This window comes from Chlamydotis macqueenii, chromosome Z (genome assembly GCF_036417535.1).
Source record: "Chlamydotis macqueenii isolate bChlMac1 chromosome Z, bChlMac1.mat, whole genome shotgun sequence".
In the NCBI taxonomy this organism is placed as follows: Eukaryota; Metazoa; Chordata; class Aves; order Otidiformes; family Otididae; genus Chlamydotis; species Chlamydotis macqueenii.
In genome coordinates this window covers 74,189,195-74,203,093 of record NC_141593.1, presented here as the reverse complement: position 1 = coordinate 74,203,093, position 13,899 = coordinate 74,189,195, and positions in this window count along the sequence as shown.

Sequence of the window (13,899 nt, the reverse complement as noted above, 5' to 3'; positions counted from 1 at the left end):
GCAATAGAAGGAGAGGAAACGGCCTCAAGTTGCTGCAGGGGAGCTTTAGATTGGATATTAGAAAAAATTTATTTCCCTTGGAATTGGAACAGGCTGCCCAAGGAAGTGGTGGAGTCACCATCCCTCCTTAAAAAACCATATAGACATGGTACTTTGAGATATGGTTCAGCAGACGTGGTGGGGTTGGGTTGGCAGTTGGACCTGATGATCTTAGAGGCCTTTTCCAACCTTAATTACTCTATTCTATTCTATTCTATTCTATTCTATTCTATTCTATTCTATTCTATTCTATTCTATTCTATTCTATTCTATTCTATTCTACTGTTGTAGTTTAGGCCCCAGGTCGGGATCAGACTACACAGTCTCTCTCTCACTACCCCTCACCCCCCAGTGAATATTAACTGTATCCTAGCCAGAACCAGGATGTCTATGCTATGCTATGCTATGCTCTACTCTGCTCTGCTCTGCTGTTCTACTGCCCTTTTAATGTGTAAAACAGTTAAACATCGCTAACCTACTGTAGGTAGTTTTAATTATTGAAAGGAAATAATCTTGACTAGAAACAAAATGTGCAATATAATAGCACATAAAATTATGTCCTGGGTACATCCTAAAGAAGAGTGTCATTGAATGCAGAAGTGTTTCTCGATTACTGTAATATATATATTTTTGCTGATGGTTTTAGTATCTTTTGCTGCTATCTAGCCCTTCATCATACATAAATAAAATGTGTGCTTTCCCATAGCACACTCTGTATACAACTCCTGGTACCAGAAAACATATCCTAGATGTTTTACTGAAATTCTGATATGCTTCTCATTTTGCTAAGGAACAGCAGCAAAACATTGACATCAAAGACACCAAAATTATATATCAACCAGCCATTGAGGCTGAGGACATATCCCTGCCTTCATTAGAGTCAATGGGAAACACATTTTTCTACCGTTACCCCTTGTCTCAATACAAACTCTACCCATCAAGCAGAAGAGGGAGGAAAATACTCCCTCTTGCCTTTTAAGTTTGAGACCTACTCCAAAACCATTCTGCACTTTCAGTTCAAATGTAACTGGGTAGCACAGAGGAAAACAGCCAGTTCCTGGTAGACAGGACAAGTTTAAATTCAAGCACCTGGGAACATGGATTTGCTTTGAATAAAAAGTTAAAGCTGAAAAAAGGACTCCTCCAGCATTTGTTCAATGTCCTGTCCAAAAGCAAATCCCGAGGCCTGACTGGGATCCACATTTAGTTACGCTGGTGCTCAATAATGTCACTGCTGGGTGATGGGATAATCTCAGGCTTCTGAGAGACAGGATGGGAACAGACATCTGCTTCTTGAAGGGGTAGAAGTTTCTGAGAATCCTGAAGGAATAAGTCAGGAAGACATCTTTGAGGGTAATATAGAAATTCTTCCAAACACTATGCATTTGGATGTCAGTACACGAATTATAAATGATGTAATTGCTAAGATGTGACCTTAGGATGTTGACAAGGTGAGGATTTTCTACTCTACAACAACTTTCTTGTGGGAACTCAAGCAAATAATTTGTTGTATTAGACGTCACTCATTCAGAGATGAAACACGTGTATCTCATTAGCACTCTTAAGATAAATGTATTAATTACATGAGATTCTCAGATACGTCAGAGAAGTATTTAACAAATGTAAGCATCACTTCTTTGTATGATTGAGTTACTGCTTTCATAGCTTGGCTTTATGCAGAAGACGATCAAGACAGTTGTATTCTATCACCATGCAAATGGAAAGACAACCTCTTTGACTTTAGCTTTTACACAACATACTACGGTTTCATACCAGCAGAAGCCTATCACGAATTGCTGAGAAAAGCCTGGGGCAAGTTTCACAATGTGAACTCTGTTTTATGTTTTCATCAAGAACAATGCAGCAGGAAAGTGAACCAGAAATGTCACAAGGAGGTGTTACAGGCAATTAAATAGGAGGTTTTATTGTTTGCATCCTGGTAGAGGAGACATGAAACTAAATATAGAAGAGATTTTTCAAGGTTTCTAACTTCATCTGTGCCTTGCAGTAAAGTTTTGGTGGTGAAAAAGCAAACACAAGATTGTGTGATGTGAAGTGAAGCAGCACAGCATGCATACACTTAAATAGATCTGTCCACACAAGAATAGTGGGAATAATTTAAACTGAACTTTTACGCTGTGCTTGGTGCTGTCTACCTGGGCTCTTTTCAAACACTCAGGCTCCACCTTTTCTTCAGTCATGAATGACATAAATCACCTGGTTTTCTGTGTAATGATATGGCAATTTGGTCTCTTGATCCCAAATTAACCAAGGACGAGCATAATTCTGGACAATTTTGGATTTTGTGTACTACCCTTAGTATGCCTTGGGCTGGCTTTGAACAGTTGTACCCCAAAATTACAACTTTTCTATTTATAGCATATTTTAAGCATATGTTATCAAGCTGAAATTATGAGGAGAGAGTGGTATCGCACTATAGTGATGTCACTTCTGCCTTTTGTTCAAGGCCTCTTCAGTAAGGCTAAGCCACAAAAGGAAATATTTCAACAATTATTTCTTTTGTCTATTCCATTCTAAGAGATGTAAAACTCATGTAATAAATGTTGGCAAAATATTTATGCATGAAAAAATACAGTGCCACTGAAGAAACATGTTGGTAAAGCAATCCTTCTTATCGCAAAAAATAGTGTTTTGAGAGAAGAGGGAAACATTGGAGCATTTTTGATTTTAGAAAAAGCAAATTGAAAGACAAATTTTCATTGTGTATTAGAACAGGTATTACAATGTCAATCTATACTCAAATTCATTGGCATCTCTGATTTGTCGGAAAAGTTTATTTCTGCAGACTTTCTTTTGTAGAAGAGTGGTATAATTCAGGCATGGGACTTGTACGAGGGCTGCCTTAGGTGAAAATATAAGGTAGAGGAGAAACTTCTCTTCCCCTGGCCCCCCATTAGTACTCAAGAGGCTGCACTGCTTTGGAAGAGTTCATCAAATATTGGCTGCAACGTGGCTGCATCTGGAGCTGTTCGTATTCCTCCCTTTACATACGGTACAACCACATTACACACTTTGCATTCTTTCATGGATGTCAAGGACTTAAGGGGAAACTTTTCTTTTAGTGTCAGTTAAGATCAAGATTAACACCAAGAAACCACTTTCCTCTCTGGGTCTTTGAAGCACTAACCAGCTTGTCAGTCGTGTTGTTATGCCTTGGTGTCCAGGCTTAAACTCTGAACAGTCAGAGAGTTGCTCTTTGTACGCCATTACTTGATCCCCTGTTTTCCCATGCTGGATTCTGTATGCGTTACGGAGCTCAGAGAGCAGAGCAACAGAGGACAATCGCAGAGAATTTGACACAGCTTTGCAAGCTGTGTTTTCAGCTCTGGCATTTGAATCACTGGCAGACAAGGAAGCACTTTTCTGGCAGTAATTTTCACTGGGACTGTATCAGACATCCTGCAGCATGAGAGGCAAAGAGAGTTCCTTACCAAAGGGCATGTAATGCCAGCAATGACGTTCAAAACCACGCCTGGGGAATCATCCTGGGCACTTGCAGACACACTTTTACAATATGAACGGAACTGTGCTGGGTCGAGGTCTCGAAATCAAGCTCCCTATGGATGTCATATCGTACGTGTAGTCTCTGCTGTCTGAGAGGGAAATGTTCCCTTTCAGGAACTTTATTGGCCACACAGGTGAGTCTCCATTCTGCCCAGTTTGTGTTTTGTTTGTGAAGACTTTTAGTTGTCTAGTCCAAGCCAGTAAGAGAAATACTGATACAAAAGATCTGAGCTTGTTGGCAGTGGGCTGTTTGATCTGAGGAAAGCTGTTTGCTTGCATCCTGGAGGAAATCAATGGGATATCTGAAATTAATGGAAGCGAACACAGAAGAAACACGATAACAACTGCAATCTGGCCGATAGCCAATGGACAGTACTGTGAGCAAGCTTTTCAAAGTCCTCTCTGGAACTACTAAGTAAGCTCAGCATGATATGCTTAGTTTTTCACCTAGTGAACTTGACTACCAGAGGTGTTTTTCTATGATGCAGAAGTGCTGCTTGAACAGTGAAGCTCTTTCCTATCCCCCCCATGCATGAGGACTGAAGGGAAAAACATGCTGTCTTCACAGAGAGGAATTGATTGGGTTTTTGTAACGGATGATGCCATGAATATGTCTGGCTCTCTGAGGATTTCAGATACTTAAATGCAATGAAAATTTACTACTGTGGTTATGAGGACTTCAAATTATTCAGGATATCCCCAAGGTAATGATTAACCGGAATGACATCGATATCTGTCCTGGACAAAAACCAGGATAATATCCATAAATGAAATTTTTTATGAATTTACATGAATGAATTTTTATGAAATTTTCCATTAGGCAAGGACAATGAATATTTTGTGAAGCAGAATCTGACATGAGCAAGCTGAATTACTTTGTCTAAACAATGCATACCTTGCTGACAATTGTACTCTAAAAGAGAAACTGAAAGACTGATAAAAAAGAAACGCCTTGCCCCAGAAGGTGCTGAAAGCTGGATGACTGTCAAAGGAGGAGGAAGCAAGCAAGGGAGAATCAAGATAAGCAAGAAGTAACATGGCAGATGTGGCCCTGAAAGAGCAGAATGATGCCGTAAATCTGCCAGAACAAAGAAGCTCCAAGATAGGCTCAAGAAGAGCAGACCTGGTGAAGAAGCCCAAACTTATAAGGAGTATGAAAACATCTATTAAACTAAAGGGATGTATATCATTGCAGGTGCAGAACATTGATAAAGGTTGTAAATGGTCAAGAAAATTCCACTACTTAGTCTCCTCAAAGTGAGCTCTCTCTTTATAACATGCAAACAACACCTCCAGTGCTAAAATTGCCCGCTCCTCAGAGAAAGACCCTTACTCACCAAGCGTGCATAGTAAATTTAAGAAGTATTGTATCTTTATAATACTCTAAGAAAATATCTAACTAATTGTAGTTAAGTAGGTGTGACCAAAAGGCAGAACTGTTATTCTGAACTGTATAAACATGTAATGCAATTGTAACTGGGTGTGCTAGCTTTGTGGAATTACCTGCTATCACCATCTCTGTGCAGAAATTAAATAAATAAATACCTCTGCTCTGTGTGTAAGACTGGCATGCTGCACATTGGGTAAACAAACTCAGATTTGGGACAACAACTTTACTAATAAACTATGGAAATTTGAGTAATGAAAATCAGATGTGAAAAAATTGAAGAAATAACAGAGTGGTGATATTGTCAAAGGTTTTGGTTTATTTTTTTTCTGATTGGCCATTATATGTGCTATTTTTGGAGAGATCAGGGTCAACTGTGTCAAATGTTGTTCACAAAAAAAATTACTGATTTCTTTTTTTACAATTTGTAAGGACTGGGAAAAATTATCTTACCCAATGATGGTGTTATATGCAAAGGTCTTTGGAGAACCCCAGTGGACACAAGCATTTCCAGGAGTAATGGGTTGTGTAGGCAACTGAAAAGCCTCATACAGGTGGAGACCTGCTGCAAGTAAGATAATTGCTAATTCTGTTGTCCTTGACGAAATCACTTAGTAACTTTGAGTTTTGGATACTTTCATGGATATCCCAGATCTGCTGGTGGAATATAAGGATCTTCTGAGTAAAGGACATGAAATGACTTGCTGTTCAAAACAAGAACAAAATAGTTCTTGTTCCTGATCAATACATGCATTGCTTGCATTATTTTTTTAAGACACCTGACCACATTCAGTTGCATCAAAACACAGGGAAGATAGCCACTTTTTTTTTTCCTTTCTATTTAATCAAATGGTCCCTAACAGTACACTGACTGCAGAATTCAAGAATAATACTTGAGTATATGTTTTAATTATTGTCAAGTGCATGTTTTTTCAAGATGCATAAATGGAAATCACAGGACCTCCCTGAACTTTTTTGAAAAAATACATAATTGTACTTTCCAAAATGTCATAGGCAGCACAGGAATAGCATCACCAAAAAGTTTCAGTGATAGCTAAAATATTTAAACTATTTCTGAATTAGAGTTAAAATTGGAAGAGTTTTTTTGACAAAAAAAAAAAGCAAGTAAGAGATGAGAATTTTTTTTCAACATTTTGAGAGTAAAACCTGTTTTATTTCATAAGAATATTCAGTAAAAGAAAACTTGACTACATCAAAATTAACATAAACTGTTACCTCCACTGTCTTATAGATAATATTCTAGTCAGTTTATGCTTCTTTTAAAAGGTTATAAACTTGTGTTTAATTTTCTTCATAAAGTCTTAAATTTTAAACTAGGGACTTACCAGTAGCCACTACCTGCTTCTAAGTGGTATTTGCTGATCTATAATTATAGCATTGATTGGAAAATAGATTGTGGAAACTGATGATGTCTGATTAAATGTTAAGTTTACATATTTCAAGACATTAAGTCTTAAATAAAATTTTTCAAACAGAGCATAATGAGCCTGGTGATTATACTCCTCAGTTTATTATGGGTTCTAATTAGAAAAATAAATCAGCAATGTTTGGAGTAAAATACTTCAATATGGCAAGCTTGAAAGTCTTCAGACAACTTGTGCTCCTATACAAGCATATGTGCTTGAATTTTTTTTGTTTGCTTCATTTTTCGAGTTTTTTAAGTCTCAAAGTGAACTCATTAATAAATTCTGGAGTTTATAACTAGACAGAAATCATGTTTTTAACATGTTCATAGCTGAGTTCTAATTCTGCCATTTATCATCGCGTACAAGCGGACGACAGAGTGAAATCAGTGGAAGTCCCACCACATCATGGAGAAATTGAAAGTATTGCTGCCTGTTTTGTCTCTGTCCAAAGGTGACTGAAGTAGGTTGTGCAGGTTGATGCAGGTTGTTACAGAAGAATCACTAAGTGTCCAAACGAATACAGCTTTGCCAGTGTCTCTGATTTCTTTTCATAGGTCTTAAGGAATTTTGTGGATTGGGGTTTATAGTGTTCTGGCTCTTGGAGTTGTACAGTTTCAGAGTTTGATACAAAATTGCTTTTTCTATATCTACAAAATCTAGAAGGAAATAAGAATGTTTGGACACTGGAAAACCACAAAATTAGATATATTGCATGGTATTTGACTGAAAAACCTAATTTTGGTAGACACAATGTGAAATATTGTGTGACTTAAAGCAAATGGAGTAGATTTTCTGTGCAATTACATTGCCTGTAACACCTGTAACTACAGGGGACTGGTTTCAACAGCACAGTCATTCATTTTTTGTCTTAGATTCCCATATGGGAAAAAAACAAACTCTGAATTTCCTTTTTATTTTACACTCTGTGACTAATGCAGACAGTACACTTAAGCATCATTTTTTGAAGCACCATGAAATCAGAACTTCACTGGCTCTGTTTCCTAAAGGAAAAGTCCATTTGTCTTTATTATTTTTTTGTGAGGTACTTTTTTTTTTATTATTGTGTCTTTTGCTTTAGTTGATGTAGCACTTGAAATTCTTTTAATACTTCGTAAGACCTTTGGGAAACTATACATACTCAATAATGACACCTCAAAGTTTCTCAGCAGCATGTGGGACAGTGGATTTTACTTCCCACATGATGGGAGTTTGGCATACGCCTGTTCCTGCAGAAGGATGAGAAGGGTGAAAATGATGAGAAGCTGCAGGAGGAGGACTGCAGGTTAAGTAAGAGGGAGAGCCCTGACCTGCGTGTGCTGTCAACTGCTTCACCTAATTCTTGGGCTGAAGGCGATAGCTGAGGCCATGGACATGGGTACATGAGTCACAGCACCCTCTTCTTTCTGAATTCCTTCCTTCATGGCAGGAACAGCAGCCAAGCTCAGCTGGACATGGGCTTTTTAGTGAGCCCAGTGGTCAGATGTTCTGTGCTTTTTAGTAAACTCTGACAGTCAGCTGCCTGAGAAAACTGTTTACTATATCTCAGTCTAATTGACTGAAGTGTGCTAGGCTATCCTGGACCTCTCTCTGAAAGGCAGCTATCATCAAGCAAGCAGGTTTGTGAATGCTGGGATCAGCCCCAGAAATGAATCTTTGCTCTGTCATGTCTTATGGCTTTTAAGGCATCCTGTGTCTTTGTTTTGGTTTAGGTTTGGGTTTCCTAACAGCAAAAGACAAGGTTTTGTTGCTGTTCTTACTGGTTTTAGAAAACAAAATATCAGTCAGTATCTTGTACAGTAGATTAGTATAACTAATAAGCACAATTCTGATCCAAGACAGATATCTCTAAAGTAAGCTCTTAAATTGTGCTAAGATGTTCTCCAAAGTGCTGCTTGAAATGGCTGGGATAAACCACCTTGAATGAGGCCCGACACTTGTAAGAACATGTGGACACAGTCCTTCATCAATCTCAAACATCAGCTAAGAGGAGTGAATGGAAATTATGAAATCAGCAGGAAACCGCTTTAAAACTACCTACAGCTACACAGGATAGCATGCATACAAAACAAAAGGGAAAATAATGAGAACAAGGACTACTAAAATTTCCCTTAACAAAATAAATTTTTAAAATTCTGTCTCCATAAGATTACCGTAGACATCAGGTGGTTTTGATGGTCTCCATTAAGATGTTCCATTAATATACCTCAAAATACACCTGGCCTGTTTCCATGCCCCACTCCTGGATCCCCACCCTTTGCGGAGTGGCCAAACTTTGCTGCTCGTTGGCATGAGCTGTGTGGTAACTGTGCTTAGCAAGCCTCAATTTCTGCAAGTAGAGTGAAAAGTCCTTTATTTCTTTCAGAGTGCTCAGGTATCCACATTTTGAGGTGATTGTCGTGCACCGTCATGTTGGATGTATAGATGTAGAGGTAGAAAACATGCTTTTTGAATGTAGTAACCCAAACAGTGAAGTTTGCTGTCCTTCTGTGTGACAAGACTTGCTGGGGAACTTCAGTGAAGCTTGAGAAACCATGACATCCATGGATATTTCTTCTACATCGCAAAGTTATCTGAAGATTCTTATGATGAAATAGGCTGTGGACTTGGAAATAAAGTTTTGGCAAAAGTATGGATGGGCTAGTATAAGCTCTAATGATTTTTTTGTGTTCATCTTACACAGCAGCGTAGCAAAGGTCAAGTGGACATTGGGAAGAAGAACATGAAAATAGGTCCACCTGCAGAGCTAGAGGACAGGATGAGGAAAGTGGTAGGTACATCTATCCTGAAGAAAAATAGACTATTTCTGTGAATGTATGTGAGGAGAAATAAAGCACAGGACAGAGATTTTTTTTATGTATTATTTTGGCTGTGAATCAAGGACGATTATGATTTTAGAGATGAACTGCAATCTGCCTTCATTCTGTTTATATACCTCTGACAGTCAAAACCACTTTGACTTCAGCATAGCTGCTAAATAACACATGCCCATTACTTCTCTGGTCCCTTGTGCTTTGGGAGGGATTGTATGGTGTGATCATTGTCTGCCTGACCTAAAAATCCCTTATCTACACTCAGTGAATACTTTGCTTTGTGCAAACCAGTCTGAATGTAAGTATATAAACTGCTCATTAATTTATTTTATGTGCAGAGGTTAAACTGACTTGGGGAATATGAGTGCTAGGAAGATTTACCATTGTAAACAGAAGCACTAACACCATTTATGATTGAATTTAAAATTATTCGGCACTACTCTGTTTGCCAAACCAAATAGTCGAAGGTGGAATGTTATGATGGGTGACCTGTCTCCTGCAGAGGAATTTCAGACTTGCCTCTCACTTCACTACCAGACTCTGAGCATCTGAAGATGGAGGGAACTCAATAAAATTGTGCAGTTTGCTGATCAGACAACCACCAGAAGAAGAAGCAAGGGGTTACAGCTTTCCCTCCAGCAGGGTTCCTAGTCTCTTTCAAGGGCCTATCTGTGCATTTGTCCTCCAAATGCTTAGATAAAAAGAAAAGTCCCCAGAAAGAGCAACTTTGGCTCTGTCTCCTGTTCCATGTTTGCATTTGGCAATGCATGGCCAGGGCACACACACCAGATCAGAAATCCCTTCCTCCATGCCATCTCCTGGGGACTCCTTTTCGCTTTACTGCCAGTGCTCGCCTCTACAGGCACCTGTCCTGAGAACGTGCCACAGCAACGCTTTGACGACGAAGGAAGCTTTACTGGCTTACAGGCTTCAAATCTGGATTCATTTTACTTGACTTACCCGGATAGAAGCTGGGCAGTGAGCTCTAAAAGAGTTGTCTGGGGTCCCCGTCTTCAGTTAGAAAAGTAAATGTATTTCTTAGAGTAGGATGAACAGCTGTCTGGACGTGTTTCTGTTACTGCATGGACTTACCACCACTTTTAGAGAAGCACCTGCATTTCAAGAGGTAAAGCTGAGTGAATCAAATGTCTCTATGTGCCTTGAGCCAGTCAGCCGAAACAATCTGGCCTTTATATCTTCAGAGGGAAGCAGAAGTGAGTGCTGTAAGTCCCTAGAATCTTTCATTTTATAAAACATGCATTAGCTAAGGTCACTGTGCTTGCAATTCTGGCAAGCTCTTTAATTTAACCTTGTTAAAAGAGATCTGCAGTATGAATACTGATATTTAATTAAGGATCTCATGTACAACATCTGTCGAGCTGGAAATACTAATAAAGCTACGCAAGACACAGACGTAACTGGAAAGATGTGCTGAAGGGGGTGATTGCCTTTGTTCACGGGTCTTCAGATTGCTATAAAAGAAGACAAATTCTTATCACAGCAGTTTCTGGAGTCCTTGAAGAGAGACAGAATCTGCCATAAGTTTGCAGAAGGCAACCTTTGTGCACATGCACACATAGGTATGTATGGGGTGGAGGTAGGCAGATGAGAAGAAAAAGGTGACTATGACTTTCTCAAGATCATGGGGAAAGTCAGCAGCAGAACTCTCCCAGCCCCTAATACAAAACTTTAATAGTTTGTTGAAGGGTTTTAAAGCCACTTTGTCCCCGCAGCATTCCTAGCGCAAGTTACTGGACTAGGTAAATGGCCTTGTGTCGAGAGAGGGGAGAAAGGCAAGTTTCAGTCAATTAAAGGGCTCTCTGTGATGGACACTGTGATCTTCAGTTGAAGTAACAGTCACGCAGGACATGTTTTTCACTAGCCCATCTGCAGCTGTAAAAATCTTAGCAGAAGGTATTAGTCTCTACAGATGACGAGTAAGTGTCATCGTGTGATACATTGTGAATTACGAAGCCTTGAACATTTTGTTGTAATGTGCACTGCACTGTGTATCTCCTGTGCCTGTTCAGTCCAGTCTTACTCCCTTCTCTTGATAGACACAGTTCATTTCACTTTATGTTTTAACCTCCTTTATCTCTTTGATTAATGAAGAATTTGTGTGTTCTCTGTTAAGGGAAAAAAAGCCAAGAGCTTGATGAAAACTACATTTCAAATTTATAAGCAATCAATCTTGCAGAATATCAATGAACTAAAAAGAATGATGAAAGAAAAAATGGTTAAAATTAGTTAGGAGAAGAATTAATGTTTTAAGACTTCATTCTTTTGCCTTAGAAAATCTACGTTTTCACAAGTGCAATAAACTCAACAAGGACTTTGGAACTGGTACTTAATTTGTGGTTTTAGAGGAGTTACAGATACCAGAAACAATGCTTTAACAAGTTGGACCTCAATTCCTTACCTTTTAAAATCCCATTTTCACTGACAGCCACATAGCAGTGGCCATCAGTGATGCTGCTAGTGTCCCAGTTATTATTTTTAACTCTGCAGGTGTGAATCTGAGACTCTATAATAAATAGAATCCGGAGCATGCTGTTTGGTACTCAGCCGCCTCCTTGCTTTTCTTGGCACGGGAGCCAGGAAGAAAATGACTTTGCTGCTGGGGGCTGAGAGGAGCTCCCTGGGTTTGGCTGCTCTGCAAGGACAAGGGGCTGCTTCCAGGTTGTCCACAGCAGAAGGTAATTTTCCTATTGGCTTTGTAGAGATTGAGATGGAGTGTGACAGTCAAGTTAATGAAGGTACACCAGCAGATGTACTGCTACGGGTAGTGAGACTGTTTATCAGAGAAACACAGTTCCCTCTCAGTCTTCCCAAAACGAGCATTCTTCCAGCTGGAACTGGAGACAAAAAATATTAAACGAGACATCAAGCACACCTAGTCTACCCCAAAGCAGCCAGGCTTATGAATTGTTTTTATTGATTGTCCCAGTTACACTTTCACCTTGTTCAAAAAATGCTTCAAAACCTTTTTTCCCCTATATATATCAGAATGAAGCTCCAAAAATTGCCTTCCAGCAATTTTTTGAAAACCCAAAAATTGCCTTTCCAGCACCATATTTCTTTTTCTAGAGGCATGGAGATGTTTTAAGTAGTGTTTACTGTATCCTTTCAGAAAGATCATTCTAGTGCAATTCATATTTTAAAATGAAAATTGTTCCCCCCTCACTCCCACTTCCCACACTGGCTAAAAGCATGTGGCTTTATGAGTTTCTACAAATAGTAATAGCCTAGCAAATGGTATTTCTAGGTGAAATAAAATCAGGATTTAATTTAAGATGAAATAATGTCAAGACTGAATTTATAGTCTAGGACACACTAGCAAATTGTCTCTTCATTATTTGTTCCAAGTCACTTCACAGACAAAAGGTAATCACCTAAATTGAAAGGGATAGATTTTCAATAGTTGGAGCAAAATTCTGCCTATGAAGAAAAATCACTTTATTTTAAAAAATCTAACTATTTAAATATTGGATTCAGGTCAAGCAGACTGGAAAGTAACATTTCAGCTAAATGCTGAATTGCTCCAACACAAGCTTTTGAAGTATCAGGTTTAACAATGTTTGACTATATGTTCTATGTATATAACATCTATAGAACATATATGTCTATACATTCTGAACACAATATTCAGACAACTTCTGAACCATCAGCTTCAGTGGAGTCAAGATCTTAAAGATCTTGAGCAACCTTGTCAATATGGGATTAGTTTGGGTGTTTAAGTCAGGCAGATAGAAAGTGAATGAGTGATAACACAAAAAGATCAAGACTCAATAAAACCTCAAAATAGGCAAAGGGAAGTGAAGTCAAGAAACAAAGCAAGGTCAACATTGTGGAGGTGATCCAATGAGTCAAAGTTCAGCAGGAGGGAATATACATTCAGTTTAGATATTTTGTCCTTACTTTGATTGAGTCCTGCTTAGCTGCAGGAGCTTCATTAGATAGTTTTCCTGTGGGTGTTGTGTTGGGACCTATTTAGCAATCTGCTGGTTTACGCTCTCAGTGGCTTTCTTTTTCCATCCAACTCAGGGGCAAATCCACAGGGAAAGTGAACTTGCAGTTATGCAAGGTTGACTTAAGTCGTGAAGGTTCATGTCTAAAGTGTTGGGAAATTCTAGTTTGGGGAAAAAGAAGGGTTTAAAAAGTCATCTAGGACTTTCATTACTGTGGATCTTTTGCTTTGGGATGAGCTTCCTTCCGGAAAAATGGAGTAAGGTACTGGATGACAGGGAAGTCCAGTGATTTTCAGCTCTTGATATCCGTCTGAATTATCACATAAGTCTATGGTCATAGCAGAACTTAGAGATTCCAGTCAAGATCAAGATATCACCTACTTAGAAGCTGTACAAAGATGGATCATTAAAGTCTTTGGGGACAAGCTGCTTCACTTGACTGAGTGTCGTAGTTCAGCCCCAATCGGGACCAGACTACACAGTCCCTCTCTCACTCCCCCCACCCTCCAAGAGAACAGGGAGAGAAAATATAAGGAAAAACGGCTCGAGGTTTGAGATAAGGACAGGGAGAAATCCTTAAAGTTACCGTCACAGGCAAAACAGACTCGACTTGGGGAAAACTATTCATTTATTACTAAAAACAGCAGGAGAATGAGACAGAGAACAAGATAACCTCCCTCCACCCCTCTCTCTTCCCAAGCTTAACATTATCTCTACCACCTTCCCCCCCCTGAGCGGCACAG